Here is a 16,230-nt window from a genome sequence, read left to right as displayed (position 1 = left end):
CGCAAATGAGTCACTAATGCGAATCGATTCTTTCGCGAACGAGTCACTTTGTCACTTATACGAATCAATTCGTTCGCGAATGATTCAGTAACTATTGATCAACTCGTTCGCGAATGATTCACTAAGAAATCAATCAATCTATTTACTTAATCGTCAATTGTTCGTAAATGAATCGATTCGATTGTAAAACACATCTAACATAAGGCATTTGTACTTGTAGTTTATTTTATAAGATATTTACACGAAAATCAGCATACCTAATTATCAAACTCTTAAAAAGGGGTATTGGGTGTGGGGGGAAGGGTCACCTGTTTCAAGTACTTATAATATGTAGGTCATCGGAAAAATGAACAATATTATGAATTTTAATTCAAGCGCAGTTACTCAAATACACAAAATGAGCAATATTAGACTTTTAAATGTGAAAATGCAAATTTCAGCTATTCTAGAGAGACAACTTGGTATTCTAGGGAGGGGGATAATATCGTCATGAGAGTCCATTTTACTCAAAAGAGACTTTTTAGAGGTGTTAGAACTTAAAATGTTTTCTTTGGGGTTGAATTTTTTCAAATTTTTGAAAATTAAGAGCCCCACCGCAGCTCGATTTTTTCAAAAAAATGGAGAAAATCGAAAATAAGGAATTATTTTCTCACCAGAGGTCACTATTTTGAGGGATGGGAGCAGAAGAAATCGCAAATTTTTTGTCATTCAGTTAAGAGTCACCCTAATAAAATATACATACCTATAAGATATCGGATTAGAATAGATCAATCCTGAAATAAATACCTACATAGGTAATAATAAATTAATAAAAATAAAGGTCAATTTATTAATTAGGAATTTCAGATCAAAATAGATCATAATATTATAGAAGATGTAGATAGGATTGACGAATCAATAAATTAAGTATACGAAATATTTAAATCTTTACTTCGAATTAATAAATCAGTCAATAAATTCGCGAATTAAGTCATTTATTTAATTCAAACAAAAAAGCATTATAAAAATATTATAAAAAGTTTATAGATAAAGAAAAATACTTACTTCTGTACTTGAACACGAATAATAATACAGTACTGTACTTATTTTTTTTAAAATATTGACCCGAGAAGGGAAGTCAAGATGGTTCTTATTCTCGATGTTTGAATGAGGTATAAAGATTTAGGGAAAAACTGAGGGGGGGGGATGCTATTTGCACTGACAATTTTGAAAATAAAAAACTAATTTTAGCGATTATTTAGACATTCTGATGTTACACTGGCTTCTTCGATCCAAAGACCAAAAACTCCATAAGAAGGTAACCTCAAAGAACAATTTTGGCATGGGGAGGATATTTGGAACTCAGAAGTGGGTTCGGAGGAATGAAAGGGGAGGATTTGAAACGCCCTAAAATTTTAAAAATAGGTAAGTACCTATTTTATGAAGAAAAAAAACAAAAAAAAAACGAGCAGGATACTGCTCTTAAGTGAAGCAAAGACGATCAATTTGTTTTGAAAAAATTGAGTCAGAAAGCAAACAAATTCCTGTTTTTGGGTTCTATACAGGATTTTCATCCACTGAAGAAAATCACTTACCCCTTGCATCCTCTAGATGACACCCCGTCCGATTTTTTATTCTTTTGCGACATTTTTTAGCTGAAATGTGATTTTTAAAATTACGTTTGCATTATTTTTAAGCCAGTCTCATTTTTTTTCAACGATTGACTCATGACAAAGTGCCATACTTGCTTAAAAACATTTTTTTTTTCATTTCTGAAGTGTTGAAATGTACATACCTAGACCTACTTTCTTGACTAAGTTTTCAGTAGGTATAGTTGGGCATTTCAAGACTAACTTACAATTTGACTTTTAACAGGACACTAAGTACATAGAGCAGGAAAATAACGTAAAAAAGCGAGGGCAAAAAGGAAAAAATTGGCACATAAATTTTTCTTTGGGAATGTGTTCAGATGAACCCCTTAAACTACCAAAAAAAAAACCGAACCTCCTAACGCTGGAGCTAATTTTTTTAGGGGACTAAAACCGGTTCCGATTTACGTTTTTTGCGATTTACTCCGAAAATATTAGGTTTACGAGAAAAACTACCATGACTAAAAATGTTCCGCTTCAAATTCTCGACAATTTGATACTAGGCTCGATACCCATCCCTCAAGAGGGGTGTCTGAAAAAAGGGGTGGAAAGAGTGGGTGTTTGAAAAAAAGTCAGTCCAATAAATTGATCAAAGTTACCACTTAATATCATTCGTTTTCGCTCAAATTTTTTTTACAAAATCTACTCACCCTACTATTAATCCCACCACCATTGATTGGTCTTCATCCCTCCCTGGGGGTTGGTGGGGGATGCTTGGTTTTTCAAGTAACACACAACTGAATCGTATATTTGAAAAATGAATCTGGACATGCAATATATCGAATGGTATGTTTTCGAGGTCGCTGAGTACGAATATGAACTTATTTTTTGTGTCCCACCCCCCAATGTTCCTTCTCGGCCCCAACAAGGGGCCAAAATTTCAAAAAATCATCAAAAAGTCGAGTGATATATCAAATGGATGAATCCCGCTCTAATTCAAAGGCAAAAAAATTACAGTAGGTAAAACTAAAATGTTTATAATTTTTTAGTTTCGTTGTGTGTTTTAATCTCATATAAAACACTTGAAAATTCAAAAGTTTGAAACTATGTTTTTAGAGGATAAAAAACATGTTTATTTTTTTCAAAATTTATTTTAGATATGTTTTTTTAAGTTGGAATGTTTTTGAGGTCGCCAAGCGCAAATATGAACTTACTTTTGGGTCCCACCCCACAATGTCCCGCTGTGCCTCGAAAAAGGGGCCAAATTTTGAAAAATTATGAAAAGTCGAGTGATAAATATTATCGAATGGTATGTTTTCGGGATTCTATTTTGAAATATTTTATCAATTTCTTAGTTTTTTCAGAAAAAAAGAAACATTATAAATGATAAATTTCATTTAAATTTCCCATAAAAATATAATTCGAGTGGCACGTAAGTACTAAGTACCTAGACAAAATTTAAAAATAGAAATTACATGGTTGTATGATTATACATTTTATTTCAATGAAATTCGACAACACAGTGAAAGTTCTAGTTCCATTTTATTTTCTATTGAAAAATAATCAAAACCTGGTAGGTGAGTGAGTGTTTTAAAGCAAAATCTTGAGATGTAAAATGTTTTCTTTGCAAAATGAGCGTTCAAACTTTTTGAACAGCGATCCCAATAATACCTTGGTAATGCGAGTAGCTCTACTTACATCTCCCCTCCTCCCGCCAAAAGTTAGTCCAATCAGTATTTTTGAGATGAATTTTCAGAATTTTTTCTAAAATAATGGTGTGAATCTTTAAAGAAAAAGATCACACCATATTTTTTCGTCAACTTTTTTAGGGCTGAGAACCATTGTGCTTTGGATTCTAAAAATATGTGAAGAGTGATATTCCAAAACTCGCTTTGTCCATTTTCACAACTTTTCAGGAGAGAGGAAAAACAGTTTCCCTTTAAATGGGTAAATTGGCTTTTTAGGCGAGTTTAGCACTTTATTTGGGTGGATTTATGATGTAGGAGTGTAGGTATACATTTCATCCACTAAATACTGCTGAAAAAAATTTCAATAAAAATGGACAAAGCGCGATTTGGAACATTATTTTTTTTTTAATTTTTAGTGAATTGGCTATTTAGGTGAGTTTAACACCTCATTTTGGTAGGTTGATGATGTAGGAATGTGAGTTAATACTTCATCTACCCGGTACCACTGATAACCCAACTTTGATAAAAATGGACAAAGCGAGTTTTGGAATATCACTCTTCATGTGTTCAGCGATCTTGAAAACATACCTACTATTCGATATACTCGTATTTACACGATGTTCAACGACTTTTCAAAATTTTATCCTATTTAGAAGGCCGTAAAGAAGTTTTGAGGAACTATAAGCAGAAATCAAGTTCATATTCGTATACAGCGACCTCGAAAGCATACCATTCGATATACTTATCATTCGACTTTTCATGATTTTTCAAAATTTGGCCAATTTTTTGGAGCAAAGAGGGACATTGTGAGGTTGGACCCGAAAAATAAGTTCATATTCCTACTCATCAGCGACCTCGAAAACATACCATTCGATATATCACTCGACTTTTCACGATTTTTCAACATTTCAACCCCCTTTTTGGGGCACAGAGGGGCTTTGAAGAGTTGGACCCAGAAAATAAATTGGTATTCGTATTCAGCGACCTCGAAAACATACCATTCGATATATTACATGTCCAGATTCGTTTTTCAAACATACGATTCAGTTGTGTGTTACTTGAAAAACCAAGCATCCCCCACCAACCCCCAGGGAGGGATGAAGACCAATCAATGGTAGTGGGATTAATAGTTGGGTGAGTAGACTTTGTAAAAAAAAATTGAGCGAAAACGAATGATATTAAGTGGTAACTTTGATCAATTTATTGGACTGACTTTTTTTCAAACACCCACTCTTTCCAGCCCTTTTTTCAGACACCCCTCTTGAGGGGTGGGTATATCAAGCCTAGTATCAAATTGTCGAGAATTTGAAGCGGAACATTTTTAGTCATGGTAGTTTTTCTCGTAAACCTAATATTTTCGGAGTAAATCGCAAAAAACGTAAATCGGAACCGGTTTTAGCCCCCTAAAAACAATTAGCTCCAGGGTTAGGAGGTTCGGTGTTTTTTTTTGGTAGTTCAGGGGGTTCATCTGAACACATTCCCGAAGAAAAAATTAATGTGCCAATTTTTTCCTTTTTAAAACCGCTATTTGCCTGCTCTAACAAGAACTCCATTAAAAATTATAGGGTGCTGCGATAATTTTGAAAAAAATTGGGAGAATTTAAACCATCTTTCCCACATTTTCATCTAATTCAAAATATCTCATGCCTCAAATCAGAGTCTTTATTTTACAGTTTATACAATCAATGATTTTTCAATGACTTGTTTAGCAGTTTTTTAAATTCAGAAATTTTATGGTGCATACAACCACGAGCCTTTTTCAAGAGAATATTTCAACAAAAAGTTATTTATTCAGTCATAAAAAAAATTAATAAGGCAGAAAAAGGGACTACCTATAGGTAAAGTCAATTGGAGTACTAATTGTGAATTATACGAGAACAAGACCTTTATAGAACCTACGATTTTCAGCATCGCTGGTGAACTGAAAGTTGATACAATATCCATATTCAAATCATCTCAGCCTTGTAACACGAGTAAAAAAAATTTCCATCAACAAGGTAGATATTTTTAAATTTCTATAAAAACTTCCAGCAGTATCGAAACGACTCACACGCTGCGTTACGGAATTGGCCATTGGCAATACGTCAAAAATGCGTTGGAGGCGAAACGTATACTTACATTTGAAAAAAACAAAAAAAATATATATACGTTTGAGGATGTTTAGTAGATTCTTTTCCATACATTGTTTAGATTTTTTTTACAGTTCACGTAAATTTCTTTTTTTCAAAATATGAGATTTTTTAAAATTAAAGTTACCTTTTCGATCCCTGAAATTTTGATCTACGCGTAATTTTCCTGATCAAATTTACGACGTACGATTTTTTCTTCTTTTTTTTTCCAAACGATTAACGAGCCAGCACAGAACGATGTAGGTACGTGACCATTGCGATAAATATAAATGCTGAGTCATGTATACTCGTATTTGTAATAGCCGCGAGTTTAATTGTTATTTTTTTCTACTTGTTCTTGAATGCACTGGTCCGATTCAAAAGTACCATGTGATTACGACTTTGGAATTCGCGACCACCGGTTAGAAGGATGGAGCGAGAAGAGCAGGGGAGCATTAACGCACGTGATGGGCCTACGGATGTAAGAAGTTGTGCCAAATTTAACGACGTTGAGGAAGGTTATGGTTTCTCGGGAGGAGGTATTATTCGCTTATTTTATATGCATTGGTGTTTACTGTTTGCGCGAATGAAAAGAAATTTTAGCATCCGGTAGAGGTAGGTATAAATAAATAATATTGGAGTTGAAAGTTTCGCATTAAATGAACTAGCAGAATGTTATTTTTGAGTCCAATATGATCAGGTCTATACACTGGTGTGGTTTTTATTTTGAAGTTTTGCTTCTTGTTGCTCTCAATACTCCCTACCACATACAAAAAAAAAACCTTACGAAGATGTTAGATTTTATTTAAAAAAACTACGTGGCTGGTACTTTTTTCTCTCAACTATCCTCCAAGCCCAAAAAAATTGTGCTAGGAGCCGCCTCTTTATAAATAAGTGCAATTTATTCGTAGGTACAGTTTTAATTAATTTCTGCCTATTTCTTCTAAATAGGTACATTCTATTTTTTAAGAAACCCCTCAACCGCACACCCAAGCTAAGTATTTGAATTTCCTTTTGTAGGCACAACTCCCTAAAATTGAAAAAAATAAAATTTAAGAAAGTAGAATTAATCAACGTTGGTAAAATTCGTTTGAAAATTTTCTTTCCGGCATCAGAATTCTTCTAAATCGTACTCTTTCTAGAAAGAATACATGTAAATTTTCCTAAGCCTCTTTCATACAATTGGAGGTTTCCAATGAATGGAAAAAACTTGAAAAAATTAACATTAAAAACTAAACAATTCTTGAAAATTTTTCATTTATACCTACTCAAAATTCGTCTAAATAACTATATTTTTAGGAAAACCCCTCTCTTGAATCTTGAACAACCATTTCCCCTCCCCTCCCCTCCCCTCCTCTCCAACAACTATTGGCCCCCTTAAATAGAGCCTTCAAAATTGAAAATTGAAAAACCGAAATCAAAAAATGTAGTGAGCATGTGGAAATTTTACAATTTTTTCATTTGTAGTAAAAACCCTTCTGATTAACCCCTTTCGTTTGGTCTGCCATACAGCGTTAGTCTGCTTGTATGGTGCCCCTTCCCCCCCACCACCCCCCTCCCCTCCCAAAAAATAAAACAATGATTAAAAATCAACAAAATCAAAATGAATCAAGGGGGAAAAAGTCATATAAATTTTTAGTTTCTGGGTAGGTACTAAGCTTGAAGTTTGTTTACAAAACTCTGTTTTCAAGAAAAATCCCCCCCCCCATCTTCCAATCAATGTCAATGGGATCTCCATTCAATGGAATCAATTTGTTCTTGGAAAGGGGTTATTTTGAAGAATTCTGACACAAAGATGGAAATTTTCAAAAATGTTTACCGACTTCAATTTAACTTACTCATTCCCTTTTTATGTTTAACTAAATCATTTTTTTGCACATTTTTATTTCCTCCATCAGATGACCCAATTTTCAATGTTTGCGAAATTTTACTCAAATTTTCAGATGCTTCACCAACTAAGAGTATGAACGACGTTTAAAGCAATTAGTCCGGCATATGACAATAGGAGTAATTGCATCCCCCGCCGATCCTCCGGGACAACTTTTTTCTTAAAGGGGACATCCTAAGGAACATTTTAAAGCAAACTTGCACAAAAAAAAGTTGGCCTTACTAACAAAATGGCGGCCATTATGATTGACAGGTCAGCCGAAATCGCAGATTTTGCGTTTCAACATAGGACTTGCACGAAATTTTTCAAACCTTACAAAGGTAGATCGAAAGATCATGCAAAAGTTTATCACCTGTCAAAATTTCAACGGCTAAAGTGCGTTTTTCGATTTTTGGTGAATTTTTGAAAATCCAATTTAGGCCAAAAATGAGGGAAAAAATCAAAATTTTACCAAATTGACCAAGAAAGCTGAAATTTGGGATATGCCCTATTTTCGACATGCCAAATCAATTGGAAACGGTTTCAACCCGTTTTGAGCAGTTCTGGAGCCTCCAGCAGATTTTTAAAACTTGAAATTCCCGCAATATTCCATCAAATTGGAGTTGTAAAGCTGAAATTTATTCTAAAAACTAATTTCAATACGCTACGAAGTAGGTACTGTAGGTAAATTTCAAGTCATTTTGGAGCCTTCATCGACTTTTTGAAAATTCCTGAAGCATCCATCACATTTTTGAAACTTTGAATTTTCACAAAATTTCGTAAAATGGAGATGGAAAGCTGAAATTTACTCTACACTCCAATTTTAACACCCTCTGAAGACGCCTTCAGGTGGGTTCAAGTCATTTTAGAGCCTCCAGCGATTTTTTTGAAAATTACTGGAGCCTCCAGTAGATTTTTGAAACTTGAAATTTCCCCAAAATTTCATCAAACTGAGATGGAGAGTCGAAATTCATTCTGCAAAGTAATATCAATACGCTACGAAGTGGACTGCTGGTGGATTTCAAATCGTTTTGGAGCCTCCAGCGACTTTTTGAAAACTCCTAAAGCCTCCAGCAGATTTTTGATACTTTAAATTTTCACAAAATTTCATCAAATGGAGATGGAAATATGAAGTTTACTCTACATTACAATCCTCTGAAGACGACTGCAGGTGGATTCAAGTCATTTTGGAGCCTCCAGCGACTTTCAAAAAAGTCGCTGGAGGCTCCAAAATGACTTGAAATTCACCTACAGTACCTACTTCGTAGCGTATTGAAATTAGTTTTTAGAATAAATTTCAGCTTTACAACTCCAGTTTGATGGAATTTCGTGGGAATTTCGAGTTTCAAAAATCTGCTGGAGGCTCCGGAACTGCTCAAAATGGGTTGAAACCGTTTCCAATCGATTTGACATGTCGAAAAATAGGGTATATCCCAAATTTCAGCTTTCTTGGTCAATTTGGTAAAATTTTGATTTTCCCCCTCATTTTTGGCCTAAATTGGATTTTCAAAAATTCACCAAAAATCGAAAAACGCACTTTGGCACTTGAAATTTTGTCAGGTGATGAATTTTTGCATGATCTTTCGATCTACCTTTGTAAAGTTTGAAAAAGTTCGTGCAAGTCCTATATATTAAAATGCAAAATCTGCGATTTCGGCTGACCTGTCAATCATAATGGCCGCCATTTTGTAAGTAAGGCCAACTTTTTTTTGGCAACTTTGCATTAAAATGTTCCTTAGGATGTTCCCTTTAAGAAAAATGTTGTCCCGGAGGATCGCCGCGGCGTGGGGGGGGATGCAATTACTCCTATTGTCATATGCCGGACTATCAGGAATATGAATATTCTGACTTCTGAGTATCTACGACTGGTTAAAATTTTATTCTGACTGTACATTCAGAAATCAGCTGAAAGATTGCAGGATGGCCCAAACTCGTCACTAATAAATCTGAAGATCGAAAAATGGAATGCAATTCCAAAAATCAGATTTTCGCTTTGTTTGGGTCGAATTTCAATATTTTTTATAAAACAAATTATGTTTCGGAATTTTAAAAATGAAATTTTTCCTGAAATAACGACAAAAATCGAGTCAAATAGGCTTTTAACCAAGAAGTTGCTTTTTAAAATGATTCAACCTGTGTTAAAATAATTATTTATTAGCCTTTGAAATTTTGACAGGTGATAAACTTTTGCATGATCTTTCGATCTACCTTTGTAAGGTTTGAAAAATTTCGTGCAAGTCCTATGTTGAAACGCAAAATCTGCGATTTCGGCTGACCTGTCAATCATAATGGCCGCCATTTTGTAAAGTAAGGCCAACTTTTTTTTGTGCAAGTTTGCTTTAAAATGTTCCTTAGGATGTTCCCTTTAAGAAAAAAGTTTTCCCGGAGGATCGGGGGGGGGGGGGTGCAATTACTCCTATTGTCATATGCCGGACTAAATGTTGCCAGAAAAAACTCACATTTAATGAAACTATGTCGATTTTTGGCAACTTTCAGTTATTTTTATGCCCTACATATAACTTGTGGTTTCCATTTGTGAAGCATTTAAAAACTTGAAAAAATTGTATTTCTAAATATAACGGAAACTTAATCATCAATAAACAATTAAACATATCATATCCATGATTTTTAATATAACTTCCTCTGAGGAGGAACATTGACATCTTTTTTTTCAAGTTTTTTATTATTATTTAAAAATCATTATTCTGAATTAAAAATTAACGACTTGAATATGCACCTTCGTGAAGAACAATAAAATACTTACCTACCATTTTTAAAAAAATTAAGAACGAAAATATTCGATGATCATAATATGCATCTAGTTACCTACCTATTCGCACGATCCTGCTGATATAGTGGTGCACAGATATCGAAATTGCAAACATTGATTGATAAACCAGTTTTTTGAACTGTAGTTATTAGGACTTAATTTTATAAAAGTCAGCAGAATATACTTTGTAGGAAATTCATACCGCAACTTAACTCATGAAAACAGCAAGAAAAATCAGAAAAATGCAATTTTGCTGGTACATAATATGTACAACTGAGGTATATTAAAAAAAAAAAAAAAAAACATTTTCTTCGATATTTACCTAATACATACGTAATAAAAAAAAATTGAATAAAATAAAATAAAAATGGATATATGATCAAAGTGCGCCCATCAAGAAAATAACATTATTTTAAATTAAAAATTAACGACTTGAATATGCATCTTCGTGAAGAATAATAAAATGCTTACCATTAAAAGAAAACGAAAATGATTATGCCGCTTGAATTAGATTTACGATCCTATGTTTAACCAGGGGTTAATTTTTACGCATTAAACAATCCTTCTAAGGACTGTTTTTGAGTTAAAAAGAGCAAAACGAAACGAATTACGTAGTAGCGTAGAATAAAAACGAATCGAAAAATGTATTAAACCGAGCCATAAATAAACAAATTAAGTAATGATTAATTAAGCTAAATCAAATACATAATTAAGCCTACAAACTTCAAACTTGAACTGAAAAAGTGAATTAAATTGCAAACAAGAAAATCGAATAATTTGTACGTTAAACAGAATTTAGTTTAACGAAATGGAATTAATGAATCCAAAATAGTAAATAAGTATAGGTGGTAGGTACATTTTAATAAAAATTAAAAAATTGTGGAAAAAATTACTTTATTCTATTGATTTAGTTCATTCTTATTTATTTTATGAACTTTTTTTACGTTTTGATTTGTAAGTTAGTAATACTTAAGTAGTTGATTCGTGTTATTTTATTTTACTCGATTTTTAAAAATAATTTCATTTTGCGTTCAAGTAGGTACCTAATTGGGATTTATGTCAAATTTTATTCCATTTTTATTTAGGTACCTACCTACCTAATCATTTCATTTTAATCAATTTAATTTTTAATTTAATCATTTCAATCAATTTTATTTTGCGTTTTGAATTTGAATTAAATTCAATGTTCATTCAATTTAAATAATACCTAATATTAAATTTTTTACATTTCTATTTGAAATGATTTACTTACTCTATTTTTTCAATTACTTACCCATATCAATAGCATCGAATAAATCAGCTAATTTAATTTTTGAAAAAATTCAAATAATTCTCAAATATTTACATATGTAACAACATGAAAAAAAAAAGAAATTGAAATTGAAAATCAAATTGTCGTTGACTCGCGGATTTCGAACTACTTATTGTTGTAGACAGTCCACGCACCATGAAGATAAAAGGCCAAAAGTGGACGAATAAAGGTCGGACGTGAAAAGGGATAGATAAAGGGGGAGGACGTTAGTCACACTGTAAATTATCGCGACGAAATGTGTTCTGCGCATTGATCATTGCCATGTTAGTTATATCATATCTGTGTGTAAGTTAGATTTCGTGTAAAATATTCAAATACATGCGAAAGGCTTTTACAACTACAAATGCTGTAGAATCGAGTTCGAGATAAGTAATCGTTCATTCATAAAGATGGTATTACACATACCTCCTCTTTGAGATCCAATGGTACTTGGAGAAGGGATGAGGAGAGAAAATAAGGGCGGTATTTTCGAATTTAAATGTAACTTGTACGGAATTAGGAATCTTGATAGTTCCAAGAGAGGTACCTCCTACCTACCTACCTACCTACCTACCTACCTACCTATTCCAAACAGCAAAAAAAATATCCAAGTTGAACAAAGCTGAAAACCAAAATTTCAGATGCTAAAGTGCAATTTTAGATTTTTGTTGGATTTATGAAAATCAAAAGGACAAAATTTCTAAAATATCAAAATTTTACCAAATTCACCCACAGAGCTGAAATTTGATACGTGCCCTATTTTCGACCCCTCAAATCGATTTCAAACTATATCGAATCGTTTGGAACAGTTTTGGAGCCTCCAGTAGAATTTTGGAAGTTGAAATTTACACGAAATTTTATCCAATGATGTTGGTAAGTTGAAATTTAGTCGATTTTAAAAACATGATTTCTTAAAAACATTCACTAAACTTGTGCAGTTTGACAAAAAAAAAAAAAAAAAAAAAAAAAACGAAACTCAATTAATGCTCCATTGCTGACATGGCGAGACGACTGGAGATGGTCTTAGGCTGTTTTGAAGTAACCAGCAATTTTTTTCGGAGGGGAGAGGGATTCCAGTAAGTAAGAATATCAAAAAAATGTCTTATTTTTCAAGATTGATTTCTGCTGAATCTGAACCATAAATATTTTTCAAATTTTGCATTTTGAAATTGCTGGACAAAAATATGATTTCAGACAGGAACACGTTGATTTTAGGAAAAGGATGTGTAATCGGTAGTAAAATGGGTTAGGTAAGAAGCACCAATCACGTTTATAGTTGATAAGCACAGTTTTTTATGGCATCTGTACCTATGTACTTTTTTGAAAATCTTGAATCTTCTTAACAATGCTATAGACTCCAGACTGGCTAAAAAAAAAACACCTAAAATCGACTCAGCGTATTGAAATATGTACCTACCTAATTATTGTTCAGAGTAAATTACAGCTTTCCAACTTTATTACGTAAGATTTGGTGGAAATTTCATTTTTCAAAAATCTGCTGGAGGCAATATTGTACTCAAAACGGTTCGAAACATGTTTCCAAGAGATTCGAAGGGTTGAAAACTGGGTACATATAAAATTTCAGCTTTTTTGGTAAATCTGGTAAAATTTTGATTTTTTTTCTTTCATTTTTGGGTAAAATTTTATTTTTAGAAAAATTCAGCAAAAATCAAAAAAGGCTCTTTAGTATCTGACATTTTTGCTGTTTATATACATTCTTATGCGCTATGCTGTTTCAATGTAGCTTATTGTCTGGTTCAAAAAATTTTCAGCCGATTGCTGGTCATGGTCAATGGTCCTCCATTACTAGCCAAGTAGCCATGATGAATTGATAGAATATTTGAAGGGGGGGAGATATGGTCTATACTTGAAAAAAACATTGAATCGTGAATAAATTGATCACTCTTTGATAATTTTCGACGGTTTTAATTGCTTTATCCGAGCATTTTTATTTCATTCTATTAACACTTTTTCATGCATTCTTAATAAATGTCGTCAATATTTCGGAACTTTTGATAATTTTCAGAGTTTTTATGTGATTTTTTTGAATGTTTTTACATTTTTATAGCGCGATTTTCAACACTTTTTTCTCAATTTTTGGTAATTTTCATGATTTTAATACTTTTTCAAAAGTATTTCACATAATTTTAACACATTTTCAATAAATATACTTTGAATATTACTTCAATACTTCGTGATTATTTTAGACGATTTTAATAATTTTTTGAACATTTTTATTCTAGCTGTTTTAACACGTTTTCAATATGTACTTTTTTTTGGTACTTAACTTTCACCAAACTTTTATTACTTTTTAAATAAATTTTCTAATTTAGTGCTTTTTTGAGCACTTTTATTTTATTTTAACTCGTTTTCGACTCTTATTTTCACATTTTTGATGAACTTCATCGAGATGTCAGAACTTTTTGACAATATTCAGTGTTTTTAAAATAATTTTTCAACATATTTTTATATTATTTTTTTAAGCACAATTTTGACAGTTTTTTCTGAACTTTTGGATAATGTCAATGATATTTTATTAGGTACTTTCTAGTCATTTTAATGATTGCAATGCTTTTTTGAAAGTATTTACTTACATAATTTTAACACATTTTTGAAAAAATCTAGTAGGTACTTACTTCTGGATACATTTTCGTCAAATTTTAGAACATACATGTTTTAATGTTTTTTTCTTCTTAATAGGCATTTTTACATCGATAACTACATATTTCAAACAAAATTCAATAATACCTATTCGTTGTAAATTTCTGGGGTAAAACTTTTATGAGTGTCATTCCACGTCAATTGGACCAAGAAGTGGTAGGTGGGTTCGGCGATTTTTTTGAAATTTTTCCTGTGGAAAGACCTTCCGAAGGGATGACCAATGGCGCAAATCGCAGCCCTCTAGCCCATTTTTAACGGCAGCCAGGGGGTGTCAAAGTTTTCAGTGAACCTAAAATATCATCCATTTCAGCAGTGGATTGCTCAATAACCGCGATACCTACCAAAATGGAACTTTTTCCCATAGTTCGGGGTTTTGAAAGGCTTTTTGGTGATACCATAAAAATCAGTGTTGCCACTTTTTTTCGTACAAAAAATTAGCTCAAAAAGTTTCAAAACGTAGTTTTTATATCGTTCCGACTCTCAAAAATTCTAAAAAAAATATATTATGGACAACTATTCATGCTGAACTACATATTAAAAAATTGGGATGGTAACTTGTAACAAAGTCGATTTAAAAAAATTTAAACTTTGCGAAAAAATGCGATTTTTTGATTTAAAACATGAAAAAAAGTTTTGATTGGTAAAGTTGACCCATTTGACCCCTATTTTTACGTATCTGTTGAAAAAGTTGAAAAAACCCCTTTCACTCAATAAAATAAACTCATCACAAAAAAATCAAAATTCGAAAAAATTCAATTTTTCAATTTCAAACATCAAAAAAAGTTTAAATTTATTCAGTTGTCTTATTTTGACCACTTTCTGACGTATTTCATGAAAAAGTTGATAAAAATCTCACTCACAAAAAAAAAATGAAATTTGCTTTTTTTTGAATTTTGATTTTTTGTGATGTGTTAATTTCACCGGGTGAAGGGGTTTTTTCAACTTTTTCAACAGATACGTAAAAATAGGGGTCAAATGGGTCAACTTTACCAATCAAAACTTTTTTTCATGTTTTAAATCAAAAAATCGCATTTTTTCGCAAAGTTTAAATTTTTTTAAATCGACTTTGTTACAAGTTACCATCCTAATTTTTTAATAATATGTTGTTCAGCATGAACAGTTGTCCATATTATATTTTTTTTAGAATTTTTGAGAGTCGGAACGATATGAAAACTACGTTTTGAAACATTTCGAGCTGTTTTTTTGTACGAAAAAAAAGTGGCAACACTGATTTTTATGATGTCACCAAAAAGCCTTTCAAAACCCCTAACTATTGGGAAAAGTTCCGTTTCGGTAGGTATCGCGGTTATCGAGCAATCCACTGCTGAAATGGATGATATTTTAGGTTCACTGAAAACTTTGACACCCCTGGCTGCCATTAAAAATGGGCTAGAGGGCTGCGATTTGCGCCATTGGTCATCTCTTCGGAAGGTCTTTCTACAGGAAAAATTTCAAAAAAATCGCCGAACCCACCTACCACTTTTTGGTCCAATTGACGTGGAATGACCCATATGTGTGTATAATAAAAAAAATATTTTTTCTCTGTCAGTTTTAGGTTTTAGTTTTGAGATCTGTTGTTTCGGTTTTATGTTCAGGTTGGCAAGTTTTCGGTTTGCCATTCATGGCAAAAGATGAAAACCTCATCCTCATTTTCGGCCACCAATTTACTTATCAACTTTGTTCAACTTTTCTACGAGAAATTTTTGGACAATTTGAAGCAATTCGCAAAAAAATTGCATCAGCTGTGGCAAAATTTTTCAATTTTTTCACCATATTTCTCTCCATTTTGATTCAGTTTTCTTTGAACTAATAATATCAACTCGTAACCACCCATTAATTTACTTTCTTTTTTTTTCAAATTTAAATCAACAAATCACATAAAGAAATTCTTTTCACTTTTTAAACAAGAATAAGTATTTCTGCGGTTTTTTTTTACGAATGCAGGAGCATTTCTCTCGTTAAATTACCTATCGATTTTCATAAAAATGTACCTACGCGCGTAATTTCTCGTTTAGTACGTTCATAAAAGCATATTTTTCATCAGATACCTCCTAGTAACGTTGAATAACTTACTCATCACATAAATATTTGTAATTTGTATCATATCTGTATTTTGGATGCGTATGTTCGATAGGCAGATAAGATGTGCCAAATTATCCACGTGTGTATTAAATTCGCAATTCGATAGAATTATGCATTTCGCACAATGAAAACCTAGGTACTCAACGATGATTCATCGACGAATTGAATCATTTCTCAGGTCTCGATGGTTTTTTT

At 32.4% G+C, this 16,230-nt stretch overlaps 1 protein-coding gene across 5 annotated transcripts in view; it reads right to left on the bottom strand.

Moving 5' to 3' along the window:
• Nucleotides 1-16,230, bottom strand: part of LOC135846637 (BTB/POZ domain-containing protein 2-like) — a 136,954-nt gene that overhangs the window by 112,008 nt on the left and 8,716 nt on the right. The window contains exon 1 of one of the 5 annotated variants that reach the window (XM_065365851.1): nt 11,719-11,844. The exons of the other annotated variants lie outside the window; for them this stretch is intronic. The gene's annotated coding sequence lies outside the window, so the exon portion shown is untranslated. Of the gene's footprint in view, nt 1-11,718; nt 11,845-16,230 lie in introns of those variants that run through there. 5 annotated transcript variants of the gene reach the window in all.

This window comes from Planococcus citri, chromosome 5, assembly GCF_950023065.1.
Source record: "Planococcus citri chromosome 5, ihPlaCitr1.1, whole genome shotgun sequence".
Taxonomy (NCBI): domain Eukaryota; kingdom Metazoa; phylum Arthropoda; class Insecta; order Hemiptera; family Pseudococcidae; genus Planococcus; species Planococcus citri.
This window is presented reverse-complemented; position numbering and strand designations above follow the sequence as displayed.